We start from the raw sequence: 14414 nt of genomic DNA on the forward strand, positions 1-14414 counted from the left end.
AGATGAAACAACCACTCACACCGATGGTTCATGGAAGGGCGGCTGCGTAGTATTATCTGTGTGACTGGCACCCTATATCGGCCTTATCCATCTGCACTTAAAAGTGTGGTACATAGTGTCTGGCCTATAACCTAATAGAGACGCTCACCACACACTAAACACTTATACAGGCTCCATCCTGCAGGGTACAGCAGAGTCCTGCATCCACTGAGGCCACTGATCATGTGACCCCTGACTCCTCCCCTCCTGTGACCTCATCACAGGTCCTGTGCGCACAGAACAGCCATATATGTGATGGCGGCTCTGCACTGAGGTATGTGGAGATTCCCCATTATTCTTTATATCGCCTCCATACTCCGCAGCGCTGTACACACATTAATATCGCCATCCCCATTGGGGCTCACACTCTCTATAGACTTTATTCACACATTGCAATTGCATTTTGCAGCTACAAAAATAATTAGCTTTTTACATTTGTGTGACCTCCCAACTGTCAGGGAATATAAAGAGGGATAGATTGTACATCATGATGACATCTTAGGCCACGTCCATAACCATTCCTCTAACCCTTAACACCACCCATTGCCATTTAATTCTACCCTGAACACATAAAGTAAATGGACAACCCCTTTACACTTAGGCCGTATCCTCAGTGTTCCTTTCTATCCTCAGACCATCTCCTCTGCATTTCTTGTTAGTCTCCTCAGCGCTCTTCTTTATTCTCGGGCCATCTCCTCAGCGCTCCTCTTTACGCTCAGGCCATCTCCTCGGCGCTCCTCTTTACTCTCAGGCCATCTCCTCAGCGCTCCTCTTTACTCTCAGGCCATCTCCTCAGCGCTCCTCTTTACTCTCAGGCCATCTCCTCGGCTCTCCTCTTTACTCTCAGGCCATCTCCTCAGCGCTCCTCTTTACTCAGGCCATCTCCTCAGCGCTCCTCTTTACTCTCAGGCCATCTCCTCAGCGCTCCTCTTTACTCTCAAGCCATCTCCTCAGCGCTCCTCTTTACTCTCAGGCCATCTCCTCAGCGCTCCTCTTTACTCTCAGGCCATCTCCTCAGCGCTCCTCTTTACTCTCAAGCCATCTCCTCAGCGCTCCTCTTTACTCTCAAGCCATCTCCTCAGTGCTCCTCTTTACTCTCAGGCCATCTCCTCAGCGCTCCTCTTTACTCTCAGGCCATCTCCTCGGCGCTCCTCTTTACTCTCAGGCCATCTCCTCAGCGCTCCTCTTTACTCAGGCCATCTCCTCAGTGCTCCTCTTTACTCTCAGGCCATCTCCTCAGCGCTCCTCTTTACTCTCAGGCCATCTCCTCAGCGCTCCTCTTTACTCTCAGGCCATCTCCTCAGCGCTCCTCTTTACTCTCAGGCCATCTCCTCAGCGCTCCTCTTTACTCTCAGGCCATCTCCTCAGCGCTCCTCTTTACTCTCAGGCCATCTCCTCAGCGCTCCTCTTTACTCTCAGGCCATCTCCTCAGCGCTCCTCTTTACTCTCAGGCCATCTCCTCAGCGCTCCTCTTTACTCTCAGGCCATCTCCTCAGCGCTCATCTTTACTCTCAGGCCATCTCCTCGGCGCTCCTGTTTACTATCAGGCCATCTCCTTAGCACTCCTCTTTACTCAGGCCATCTCCTCAGCGCTCTCCTTTACTCTCAGGCCATCTCCTCAGCGCTCCTCTTTACTCAGGCCATCTCCTCGGCGCTCCTCTTTACGCTCAGGCCATCTCCTCGGCGCTCCTCTTTACTATCAGGTCATCTCCTTAGCGTTCCTCTTTACTCAGGCCATCTCCTCAGCGCTCCTCTTTACGCTCAGGCCATCTCCTCAGCGCTCCTCTTTACTCTCAGGCCATCTCCTCAGCGCTCCTCTTTACTCAGGCCATCTCCTCAGTGCTCCTCTTTATTCTCAGGCCATCTCCTCAGCACTCCTCTTTACTCTCAGGCCATCTCCTCAGCGCTCCTCTTTACTCTCAGGCCATCTCGTCAGCGCTCCTCTTTACTCTCAGGCCATCTCCTCAGCGCTCCTCTTTACTCTCAGGCCATCTCCTCAGCGCTCCTCTTTACTCTCAGGCCATCTCCTCAGCGCTCCTTTTTACTCTCAGGCCATCTCCTCAGCGCTCCTCTTTACTCTCAGGCCATCTCCTCAGCGCTCCTCTTTACTCTCAGGCCATCTCCTCAGCGCTCATCTTTACTCTCAGGCCATCTCCTCGGCGCTCCTCTTTACTATCAGGCCATCTCCTCGGCGCTCCTCTTTACTATCAGGCCATCTCCTCAGCGCTCTCCTTTACTCTCAGGCCATCTCCTCAGCGCTCCTCTTTACTCAGGCCATCTCCTCGGCGCTCCTCTTTACGCTCAGGCCATCTCCTCAGCGCTCCTCTTTACGCTCAGGCCATCTCCTCAGTGCTCCTCTTTACTCTCAGGCCATCTCCTCAGCGCTCCTCTTTATTCTCAGGCCATCTCCTCAGCACTCCTCTTTACTCTCAGGCCATCTCCTCAGCGCTCCTCTTTACTCTCAGGCCATCTCCTCAGCGCTCCTCTTTACTCAGGCCATCTCCTCAGTGCTCCTCTTTACTCTCAGGCCATCTCCTCAGCGCTCCTCTTTACTCTCAGGCCATCTCCTCAGCGCTCCTCTTTACTCTCAGGTGATCTCCTCAGCGCTCCTCTTTGCTCTCAGGCCATCTCCTCAGCGCTCCTCTTTACTCTCAGGCCATCTCCTCAGCGCTCCTCTTTACTCTCAGGCCATCTCCTCAGCGCTCCTCTTTACTCTCAGGCCATCTCCTCAGCGCTCCTCTTTACTCTCAGGCCATCTCCTCAGCGCTCCTCTTTACTCTCAGGCGATCTCCTCAGCGCTCCTCTTTGCTCTCAGGCCATCTCCTCAGCGCTCCTCTTTACTCTCAGGCCATCTCCTCAGCGCTCCTCTTTACTCTCAGGCCATCTCCTCAGCGCTCCTCTTTACTCTCAGGCCATCTCCTCAGCGCTCCTCTTTACTCTCAGGCCATCTCCTCAACGCTCTTGTTTACTCTCAGGCCATCTCCTCAGCACTCCTCTTTACTCTCAGGCCACCTCCTCAGCACTTTCCTTTACTCTCAGGCCATCTCCTCAGCGCTCCTCTTTACTCTCAGGCCATCTCCTCAGCGCTTTCCTTTACTCTCAGGCCATCTCCTCAGTGCTCCTCTTTACTCTCAGGCCATCTCCTCAGTGCTTTCCTTTACTCTCAGGCCATCTCCTCAGTGCTCCTCTTTACTCTCAGGCCATCTCCTCAGCACTCCTCTTTACTCTCAGGCCGTCTCCTCGGTGCTCCTCTTTACTCTCAGGCCATCTCCTTAGCACTCCTCTTTACTCTCAGGCCATCTCCTCAGCGCTCCTCTTTACTCTCAGGCCATCTCCTTAGCACTCCTCTTTACTCTCAGGCCATCTCCTCAGCGCTCCTCTTTACTATCAGGCCATCTCCTTAGCGCTCCTCTTTACTATCAGGCCATCTCCTTAGCGTTCCTCTTTACTCAGGACATCTCCTCAGCGATCTCCTTTACTCTCAGACCATCTCCTCAGCGCTCCTCTTTACTCAGGCCATCTCCTCAGCGCTCCTCTTTACTCTCAGGCCATCTCCTCGGGACTCCTCTCTGCCCTCAGTCTGTCTCCTCATCGCTTTTCTGTGCTCCCAGGCAGTCTCCTCAGTGCTTCTCTCTACACATAGGCTGTCTCCTCAGTGTTCCTCTCTGCTCTCAAGCGGCCTCCTTTGCACTCATCTCTAACCTCAGGCTGTCTCCTTACCACTCATCTCTTCCTTCAGGCTGTCTCCTGAGTGCTTCTCTCTATCCTCAGGCTGTCTCCTCAGCGCTCCTCTTTACCCTCAGGTCATCTCCTCAGCGCTCCTTTCTACCCTCAGGCTGTCTCCTCAGAGCTCCTCTTTACGCTCAGTCTCTCTCCTCAGCGCTCCTTTCTACCCTCAGGTCATCTCTTCAGCGCTCCTCTCTGCTTTCAGAACCTCTACTCAGTGCTCTGCTCTCAGGCCGTCTCCTCTTTGCTCCTCTCTGTATTCGGGCCATCTCCTTTCTTCTCTGCTCTCTGGATACCTCACTGGTGCTCACAGGGGTGGATTAAGAGTAGCAAGGGCCCCGGGCAGTTTAGAAGGCGCGGCCCCCCCCCCCCAGACACCCCCCCTCAACACACACCTGATTTATCACGTGACATGTCACATGATCCCCTGTGATAGTTCACGTGAAATTAATTTGCCACAATATTAATTATATTTTTTTTTAGGCTGTGTGCCCACTATGCGTTTCTTAAGCGTTTCCGCAGCGGCAATTGCGCTACGGAAATGCTTAAAAAACGCTTGGTAAAAGGCCTGCCATGTTCCCCAATGATAATCCCCATGTGCTGTGCACATGCTGCGGAAATTTCCGCTGCGGATTATCATTGCGGAAAAATCAGCAGCATTACCAATTATTTTGCGGAAGCGCGGCGTTTTCGCCGCCATTGACTTGCATTAGAACGCATGGAATCTGCATCCCTGCATCTGTAGATGCCGAATCCAAGCGTTTCAATGTGCGGATGGTACCCGGGTGTGGAGGACAGGAGACTCTCCTCCGGACCCGGGTACCATAGAACCTGTAAAAAAAAGAATAAAATAAAAAATAAATATTATACTTACCTTCTGATGGCCCCCGGTGTCTTTATCCGATGCGTCCTGGCTCCCCGGCAGCTCGCGATGGTCTGAAAAGGACCTGCCGTGACGTCATTTGGTCATGTGACGGGTCATGCGACCGCTGACGTCGGCAGGCCATCAGAAGGTAAGTATATATTTTTTATTTTTTACCATTCTTTTACGGTCACACTATATAAATCCATGCTGGTTGCCGGTTGCATGGATTTATATAGTGTGACCAAGTTGTCAAGCACTTTCTAAGTTATGCTAAAATCGCTTGTCAACCCGCATGCAGAAATGCTTGTGAAGAACGCTTCACATCCGCATGTCCCTAGCAGAAAAAACGAATGTACAATCCGCATGTACAATCCGCATCTAAAATCCGCATGCGTTTTTTCTGCCAGGGAGATGCAGAAACGCTAAAAAAAAAATCCGGAACATTTCTGTATCGTGGGCACATAGCCTTACATTAATTGTGTGACTCAATATTGAGAACACGTAGCCATCTATACACAGCGGGAGGCCGCACGGCCCCCCCCCCCAGAGACAGCAGGAGACCGCACGGCGCCCCCCCCAGAGACAGCAGGAGACCGCACAGCGCCAGCTATACTCAGCAGGAGGCCGCACGGCCTCCCCCCGCAGAGACAGCAGGAGACCGCACGGCGCCCCCCCCAGAGACAGCAGGAGACCGCACGGCGCCATCTATACTCAGCAGGAGGCCGCACGTAGCCATCTATACACAGCAGGAGGCCGCACGTAGCCATCTATACACAGCAGGAGGCCGCACGGCGCCATCTATACACAGCAGGAGGCGCACGGCACCATCTATACACAGCAGGAGTCCGCACGGCGCCATTTATACACAGCAGGAGGCCGCACGGCGCCATTTATACACAGCAGGAGGCCGTACGGCGCCATCTATACACAGCAGGGGGCCGCACGGCGCCATCTATACACAGCAGGGGGCCGCACGGCGTCATCTATACACAGCGGGAGGCCGCACGGCGCCATCTATACACAGCAGGAGGCCGCACGGCGCCATCTATACACAGCAGGAGGCGCACGGCGCCATCTATACACAGCAGGAGGCCGCACGGCGCCATCTATACACAGCAGGAGGCCGCACGGCGCCATCTATACACAGCAGGGGGCCGCACGGCGCCATCTATACACAGCAGGGGGCCGCACGGCGCCATCTATACACAGCAGGGGGCCGCACGGCATCATCTATACACAGTGGGAGGCCGCACGGTGCCATCTATACACAGTGGGAGGCCGCACGGTACCCCCCCCCAGAAACAGCAGGAGGCCACACGGCGCCATCTATACTCAGCAGGAGGCCGCACGCAGTCGCACACACACACAAACATATACAGATATACATACACGCATAAACACATTTGAAACACAAAAATACATATAAGCAAACATCACACAATGATATCTGCCTGCACATACACACACACACATATATACACATACACACACACACACATACATATACACACACACACACATACATATACACACACACATACATACATACATATACACACATACATATACACACATACACGCATACATACATATACACATACATACATACATATACACACACACACATACATACATATACACATACATACACACACATACATATACACATACATACATACACACACACACACACATATATATACATACACACACACACACATATATATACATACACACACACACACTTATAGACTGGGTCAAAGTTCTTAATCAAGGAAATACGAATAGTAAATGGGAAACCTTCAAAAGAATTCTGAATACTCAGTGCGAGAGGTATATACCGTATGGGAATAAAAGGGCCAGAAATAAGAGGAAACCAATATGGTTGAAGAAGAACGTAAAAGGGGCGTTAAATAGCAAAAAAGAGGCATTCAAGAAATTAAAACAGGAAAACAGTAAGGAGGCACTAATGTGTTACAAGGAAAAAACGAGAACCTGTAAAAAACAAATAAAAATAGCGAAGGAGGAAACAGAGAGACGTATTGCTAGGGAAAGTAGATCAAATCCCAAACTGTTCTTTACGTATATAAATAGTAAAAGGATTAAATCGAATAATATTGGACCGATAAAAAGTGATGAAGGCAAAATCATAGAGAAAGATGAGGATAAAGCTAATCTATTAAATAAATTTTTTTCGTCAACTTTCACAAAGGAAAAAGAACTAACAGGCGAAATGAGAAGTGACAAACTTAATCCTCCACTAAGTATGACTAATCTAACCCAAGCTGGGGTACAGAAACGCCTCAGTAACATTAAAATAAACAAATCACCAGGACCTGATGGCATACACCCACGGGTACTAAGGGAACTAAGTAATGTGATAGACAGACCGTTATATCTTATATTTAAGGACTCTGTTGAGACTGGGTCTGTACCACTTGATTGGCGACAGGCGAATGTAGTGCCAATATTCAAAAAGGGAGCGAAAAGTGACGCCGGAAACTATCGGCCGGTGAGTCTGACGTCCGTTGTGGGCAAAATTTTTGAAGGCTTTATTAATGAGGCAATCATGGAGCATCTTGATGCTAATAATCTATTAACCCCGAACCAACATGGATTCATGAGGAATCGCTCCTGCCAAACAAACCTGATTGACTTCTACGAGGAGGTTAGCTCTCGAGTAGATCAGGGGGAACCAGTGGATGTCGTGTATCTCGACTTCTCAAAAGCGTTCGATAGCGTGCCACATAATAGGTTGGTATACAAAATGAGAATGATGGGGCTGGGGGAAAATGTCTGCAAGTGGGTAGCTAACTGGCTAAAGGATAGAAGGCAGAGGGTGGTTATAAATGGAATATACTCAGATTGGGTAAGCGTCACTAGTGGGGTACCACAGGGGTCTGTACTAGGCCCAATGTTATTTAATATCTTTATTAACGACATAGTCAACGGGATAAATAGTAAAATATCAATATTTGCAGATGACACAAAGTTATGTAAAACAATTAATACAAAAGAGGATAGTGAAGACCTACAGAGGGATTTGGATAAACTGGGTAGGTGGAGCATTAAATGGCAAATGAGGTTTAACGAGGAGAAATGTAAGGTCATACATATGGGAAGGAAAAATGGAAGTCACCAGTACTCACTGAATGGGAAACCATTGGGGAATTCAGAGATGGAGAAGGACTTGGGCATCTTGATTGATAGCAAACTAAATTGGAGTGCCCAAAGTCAGGCCGCTGCTGTAAGGGCAAACAGGGTAATGGGATGTATCAGAAGAGGTATAGCTGCAAAGGATGAGAACATTGTTCTTCCACTGTACAAAGCACTGGTCAGACCACACTTGGAATACTGTGCTCAGTTATGGGCCCCAATATATAGAAAGGATATAAATGAGCTTGAAAAGGTACAAAGGAGGGCAACAAAATTAATAAGGGGAATGGAGGGACTGCAATACCCAGAGAGGTTGGCAAAACTAGGACTATTCAGCCTGGAAAAGAGAAGGTTGAGGGGGGACATAATAAATGTATACAAATATGTTAGGGGACAGTATAGAGACCTTGCCCGGGATTTGTTCAAAAGGAGGGATATTACGGTAACAAGAGGGCATTCACTAAGACTGGAAGAGAAAAGGTTTCAGCACCAGCATAGGAAGGGGTTCTTTACGGTAAGAGCAGTGAGAATATGGAATTCACTGAGTGAGGAGACGGTAATGTCGGATTCACTACACCAGTTCAAGCGGGGACTGGATGCTTTTCTAGATACCAGGCAGATTTCTGCATATACTTAAAAATAAAATAAAATAGTAGGTTGATACAGGGATTTATTCTGACTGCTGGTTTCAGAGTCGGGAGGGAATTTTTCCTCAGGTGAAGATTGGCTAAATCATTTGGGGTTTTTGCCCTCCTCTGGATCAACTTTAGCAATTACAGAACTAACAGGTCGAACTTGATGGACGCAAGTCTTTATTCGGCTTTACTAACTATGTAACTATGTAACATACATACATATATACACATACATACATACACATACATATACACATACATACATACACACATACACATACACACACACACACACATATATATACATACACACACACACACATATATATATATATATATATACATACACACACACACACACACACATACATACATACATATACACACACATACATACATATATATATATACACACACACACACACACACACACACATACATACATACATACATACATACATACATACATACATACATACATATATACACACACACACACACACACACACACATACATACATATATACATACATATATACACACACACACACAGACTCACCATCTCCCGGCTCGGCTCCAGTCCTCAGGCTCTCCGGTGGTAAGTAGCAGTGCAGGCCGGGGCGCACTGCATGACGTCACAGCTAGGAGACACGGCCGCGCACAGGGCCGTGTCTACTAGCAGTGACGCGGCCGGGCCAGCACAGGGAAGTTAACTGCTGCAGTGCTGGCCCGGCCGATCAAGAAATAGCGGCCGTGCGCCGCTGCTGGGGGAGCGGTCCGGGCCCCCCCTCCCGCCACTGATGCCGGTATGTGCCGCGGCGGCGGCCCGCACATATAATGAGGGCAATCCGGACATAGACATCCCGCCCGGAGCCACGGGCCCTCTGGAGGCTCGGGGCCCCGGGCAGTCGCCCGGATTGCCCTCATTATAATCCGCCTATGGGTGCTCATATCTAACCTCAGGCCATCCCCTCAACACTCTTCTCCACTTTCCGGCTGTCTCCTCAGCGCTCCTCTCTTCCCTCAGACCATCTCCTCAGCATTCCTCTCTTCCCTCAGACCTTCTCCTCAGCGTTCCTCTCTGCTCTCAGGCCATCTCATCATTATTCCTGTCTGTCCTCAGGCTAAGGCTCATTACAACATTGAACATCACAATGTGCCCTGAACCAACAGCAGAAAGTATAGAAGAGGTTTCCCCTATCAGTGTTCTGTACACAATCTACGAGCCTGTGTAACAAATACTATAATCCGCATTACTCACCTTCCCCTGCTCCAGTGCCGGCTCTCTGCTGCTGCTCGGGTCTTCTTTATAGGCTGCAGTTGTGATGTCATGTCTTTAGCGTGTGTGATAACTGCAGCCAGTCAGCGGTCTAATGCGCTACAGGTGTGATGTCACCAGGGCTGAAAATTTAGTATCTAACAATTTTTCCGTGTCGCCATTTTCTGAGACCCGTAACTATTTTCATTCTTCCATCGATGGACCGGAATCAATGATTATTTCTTGTTTTCTTCTTTTTGTTGATACAATTTTGGAGGAAATATGACATTTTAATAGCTTTTTATTACATTTTTATGTGGAATTGTGGTGGCCAAAAACATTATTCCTAGTTTTTCGATTTGTACCATATACAAAAAAATATTTCAAAATGTTATTAATTCAGGAAGTTATGTACATGGCAATACCGAATATTTTTTTAATGTACTGGGCAGCATGGTGACTCAGTGGTTAGCACTGCAGCCTTGCAGCGCTGGGGTCCTGGGTTCAAATCCCACCAAGTACAACATTTGCAAGGAGTTTGTATGTTCTCTCCGTGTTTGCATGGGTTTCCTCCGGGTTCTACAGTTTCCTCCCACACTCCAAAGACAAACTGATAGGGAATTGAGATTGTGAGCCCTGATGGGGACAGCAATAATTATGTATGTAAAGAGCTGCGGAATATGTTAGCGCTATATAAAAGTAAAGATTCTTATTATTATTATGTATTACATTTTGCTATTTACTTTGGGGGGGGGGAAGCGGAATCATATAAACATTTATTGTTTGTGTTTTTTTATATTTTGTCTTATACAGTACAGACCAAAAGTTTGGACACACCTTCTCATTTAAAGATTTTTCTGTATTTTCATGACTATGAAAATTGTACATTCACACTGAAGGCATCAAAACTATGAATTAACACATGTGGAATTATATACTTAACAAAAAAGTGTGAAAGAACTGAAAATATGTCTTATATTCTAGGTTCTTCAAAGTAGCCACCTTTTGCTTTGATGACTGCTTTGCACACTCTTGGCATTCTCTTTATGAGCTTCAAGAGGTAGTCACCGGAAATGGTCTTCCAACAATCTTGAAGGAGTTCCCAGAGATGCTTAGCACTTGTTGGCCCTTTTGCCTTCACTCTGCGGTCCAGCTCACCCCAAACCATCTCGATTGGGTTCAGGTCTGGTGACTGTGGAGGCCAGGTCATCTGGCGTAGCACCCCATCACTCTCCTGCTTGGTCAAATAGCCCTTACACAGCCTGGAGGTGTGTTTGAGGTCATTGTCCTGTTGAAAAATAAATGATGGTCCAGCTAAACGCAAACCAGATGGAATAGCGTGCCGCTGCAAGATGCTGTGGTAGCCATGCTGGTTCAGTATGCCTTCAATTTTGAATAAATCCCCAACAGTGTCACCAGCAAAGCACCCCCACACCATCACACTTCTTCCTCCATGCTCCACTGTGGGAACCAGGCATGTACAGTCCATCTGTTCACCTCTTCTGCGTCGCACAAAGACACGGTGGTTGGAACCAAAGATCTCAAATTTGGACTCATCACCGTGTCTTTGTGCGAAGCAGAAAATGTGAACGGATGGACTCTACATGCCTGGTTCCCACCGTGAAGCATGGATGAGGAGGTGTGATAGTGTGGGGGTGCTTTGCTGGTGACACTGTTGGGGATTTATTCAAAATTGAAGGCATACTGAACCAGCATGTCTACCACAGCATCTTGCTGCAGCATGCTATTCCATCCGGTTTGCGTTTAGTTGGACCATCATTTATTTTTCAACAGGACAATGACCCCAAACACACCTCCAGGCTGTGTAAGGGCTATTTGACCAAGAAGGAGAGTGATGGGGTGCTACGCCAGATGACCTGGCCTCCACAGTCACCAGACCTAAACCCAATCGAGATGGTTTGGGGTGAGCTGGACCGCAGAGTGAAAGCAAAAGGGCCAACAAGTGCTAAGCATCTCTGGGAACTCCTTCAAGATTGTTGGAAGACCATTTCCGGTGACTACCTCTTGAAGCTCATCAAGAGAATGCCAAGAGTGTGCAAAGCAGTCATCAAAGCAAAAGGCGGCTACTTTGAAGAACCTAGAATATAAGACATATTTTCAGTTGTTTCACACTTTTTTGTTAAGTATATAATTCCACATGTGTTAATTCATAGTTTTGATGCCTTCAATGTGAATGTACAATTTTCATAGTCATGAAAATACAGAAAAATCTTTAAATGAGAAGGTGTGTCCAAATTTTGGTCTGTACTGCATATATATATATATGTGTGTGTGTGTGTGTGTGTGTGTGTGTGTGTGTGTGTGTGTGTGTGTGTGTGTATATATATATATATGGGCAGAGGAAGTGGGGGGGTAGGTAAGGTTGCAGCTGGACACGTTGTGGATGAGGGGAGGTATGTGTCCCCGAGGTACCAAGCTTCGGTGATGTAGGACCCGGAGAAGCAGGCTCCAGCACACATAGTGCTGAGAGGGAGTTAATGGGCCCGGATTAAAGGGCTGGGTTTTATGAGCAGCTGAAAGAGCTGGGGGGGGATCAGCTGCTCACTTACCTCCAGTCCAGGTCTTGGAAGGCCTGATTTAAGACAGCTGCGCCTGTCTCAGTGTGCTGTTTGCTGTGCAAGGTGAGCAGACCTTGCATGTGCTGCTCAGAGTCTGCTGGAGGCAGAGAAAAGCATCTGCATTTAAACGGCTGAGGCCGTGCTCTATATGGAACTGCTATTTTATGTTTTGTTCTGTTATACCTTTTCGGAACCTGAAAGAGGCTGTGATATTTTTGTCTCCTGCCTGGTTTATGGACATTTAATAAACCACCAGTTTGTTTGAACCTACGGACTGCATCCCTGTGTGAACCAGCGCCTACCGTAGAGCTGACCCCTCACAATAAATATATATATATATATATATATATTTATTTATTTTTTTTCCATTACTCTCCTTAGGTGTCCTGCCTATTTTTCCCCACTTCCACATAGTGCTATAACCATCTATAGTGTCCTATAAAGTATTAGCCCCCCCCCCCTCATTGCCATATATGACTCGCCCCCTGGGCCGTGGGGCACTCGGATCCGGGCAATAGGGAAACGGTGGGAGTAGTAGTGGCAACCCGGTTCCGTGGCTCAGGGTGGTCAGGCCAGTGGTAGTCCGTTATGTGCTGATGTTTATGTCTGACTACGCCACCCGTGGATTGCGGTTATTAGGAACCGCCGCTGCATGCAGACCGCTGGGGCTGATGAGGTGTGCAGCTAGGGTAGTGTGACTCCCCACGGGAAGAGTGCGGCCCCAGGGCAGTATAGTGGATGGTGGGAGTGATGGTAGTGAGAGTCCCAGTGCTGGTAGCGCTGGAGGAGCAAGGAGCACACAGACAACAGGTTGCAGTCCAGGGTCTTTACTAGAACAGGTAAACTGACCCACAAACAGTCCCGGCTAGGAGGGGACCTGGATGTCTGAGAGCAACGGGGAAATTGGCCCTGGTCAGGGTGAGGGTGTAGGCCTACCGTGCTTTCTGCGCTCCTTCTGGCTATCTCCTCCTTATAGAGTAACAGCCCACGTTTCTGAGCTTTCCGTGTATTCTCGCCTGTATGGCCTGCGACGTGGGTTCCTTTCTGCTCCCAGCCTTGTACGGCTTTACTGGTCCCTTCGGTTGTGGCAGGGCCTCCAGGCTTCTTAGGCCAAGGAATATACAGTCCCTTGCGGACTGGTTCTCTGCTGGGGGATGTGGAATCCTTCCAGCCTCAGACACCAAAGTCTGGTAAACTAAGTCCGTTTCTGCCAAGACAGGCTCTCTTCGCCTCTTGTCTCTGGCTTGTGGCTCTCCTCCTGCCACACTTCCTCTTAGGTGCAATCAACTTTCTGTCCCTGCTCCACTCTGGGACACGTCTCAGTGCTGAGACAGGCCATCCAGTTCTCTCTAACCCTGCCCCCAGTACCAGCTTTTATAGGGGCAGCCAGCTCCCCCTACTGGCCTGAGACAGGAGGCATTGCATACTAATGTTCGCCTGACTAGAGAACCTCCCCCTTGCTCTCAGACACAGCTTTAATACATTTTGTGGCATCCAGGCCAGGGTGACACATATACAGTAATGTTCCTCATCTTTGTTACCCCCATAGTTTTAGTGCCCCACACCACTAATAGGGTTCTTCTCCTCTTTTGCTGTATTCTACAGGATATGGTTGTAATCATTTATTTTTTGTAACACCTGAGCATACACTGCACCCTGCTAGGTGCAACCATGCCAGTGTTTCTTTTTGTATTACCATAAAAAAAACAGTGCACCCCTAATACACATTGAAAGAACTGAGAGATTTAAACTTGCTTATAACATATCATAATCACAATGGAGACAAGCTTCAGATTATTACCCAACTATTTTCACTTTTTGGCTTTGTCAGGGGTGAGATGTGGAATCCACGTTCTATGGATTGAAGGATGATTCCTGAACATTGCACCCATAGCTTGTAGCAGGTGAGAATAAAAAATAGGTTTCTTGATCACTTTGAAGCATACACTGTGTGCGCAATTATTAGGCTAGTGAATATTCTGACCATATCATCATTTTTATGTAGATTTTCCAAATACAAGCTGTATAAACTTAAATGTTTAGTGGATGAAGTAGATCAGCTGATGTGTATTTTGTAATGAGGGGTGTGTGGCCTATGGATATTGAAACCCTTTATCAGGGGGGTACAATTATTAGGCAGCTTGTTTTTCTCTGGC

The 14414-nt window shown here is 48.2% G+C and overlaps 1 protein-coding gene across 1 annotated transcript in view; it reads left to right on the forward strand.

Moving 5' to 3' along the window:
* Positions 1–253: 253 nt before the first annotated feature.
* LOC141176095 (uncharacterized) overlaps positions 254–14414 on the forward strand; it is a 29516-nt gene continuing 15355 nt past the window's right edge. Inside the window, exon 1 of the mRNA XM_073660084.1 lies at positions 254–313. The gene's annotated coding sequence lies outside the window, so the exon portion shown is untranslated. The remainder of the gene's footprint in view (positions 314–14414) is intronic.

This window comes from Phyllobates terribilis, unplaced genomic scaffold (assembly GCF_046119375.1).
Source record: "Phyllobates terribilis strain yellow unplaced genomic scaffold, ASM4611937v1 Scaffold_17__1_contigs__length_24005725, whole genome shotgun sequence".
Lineage (NCBI taxonomy): Eukaryota > Metazoa > Chordata > Amphibia > Anura > Dendrobatidae > Phyllobates > Phyllobates terribilis.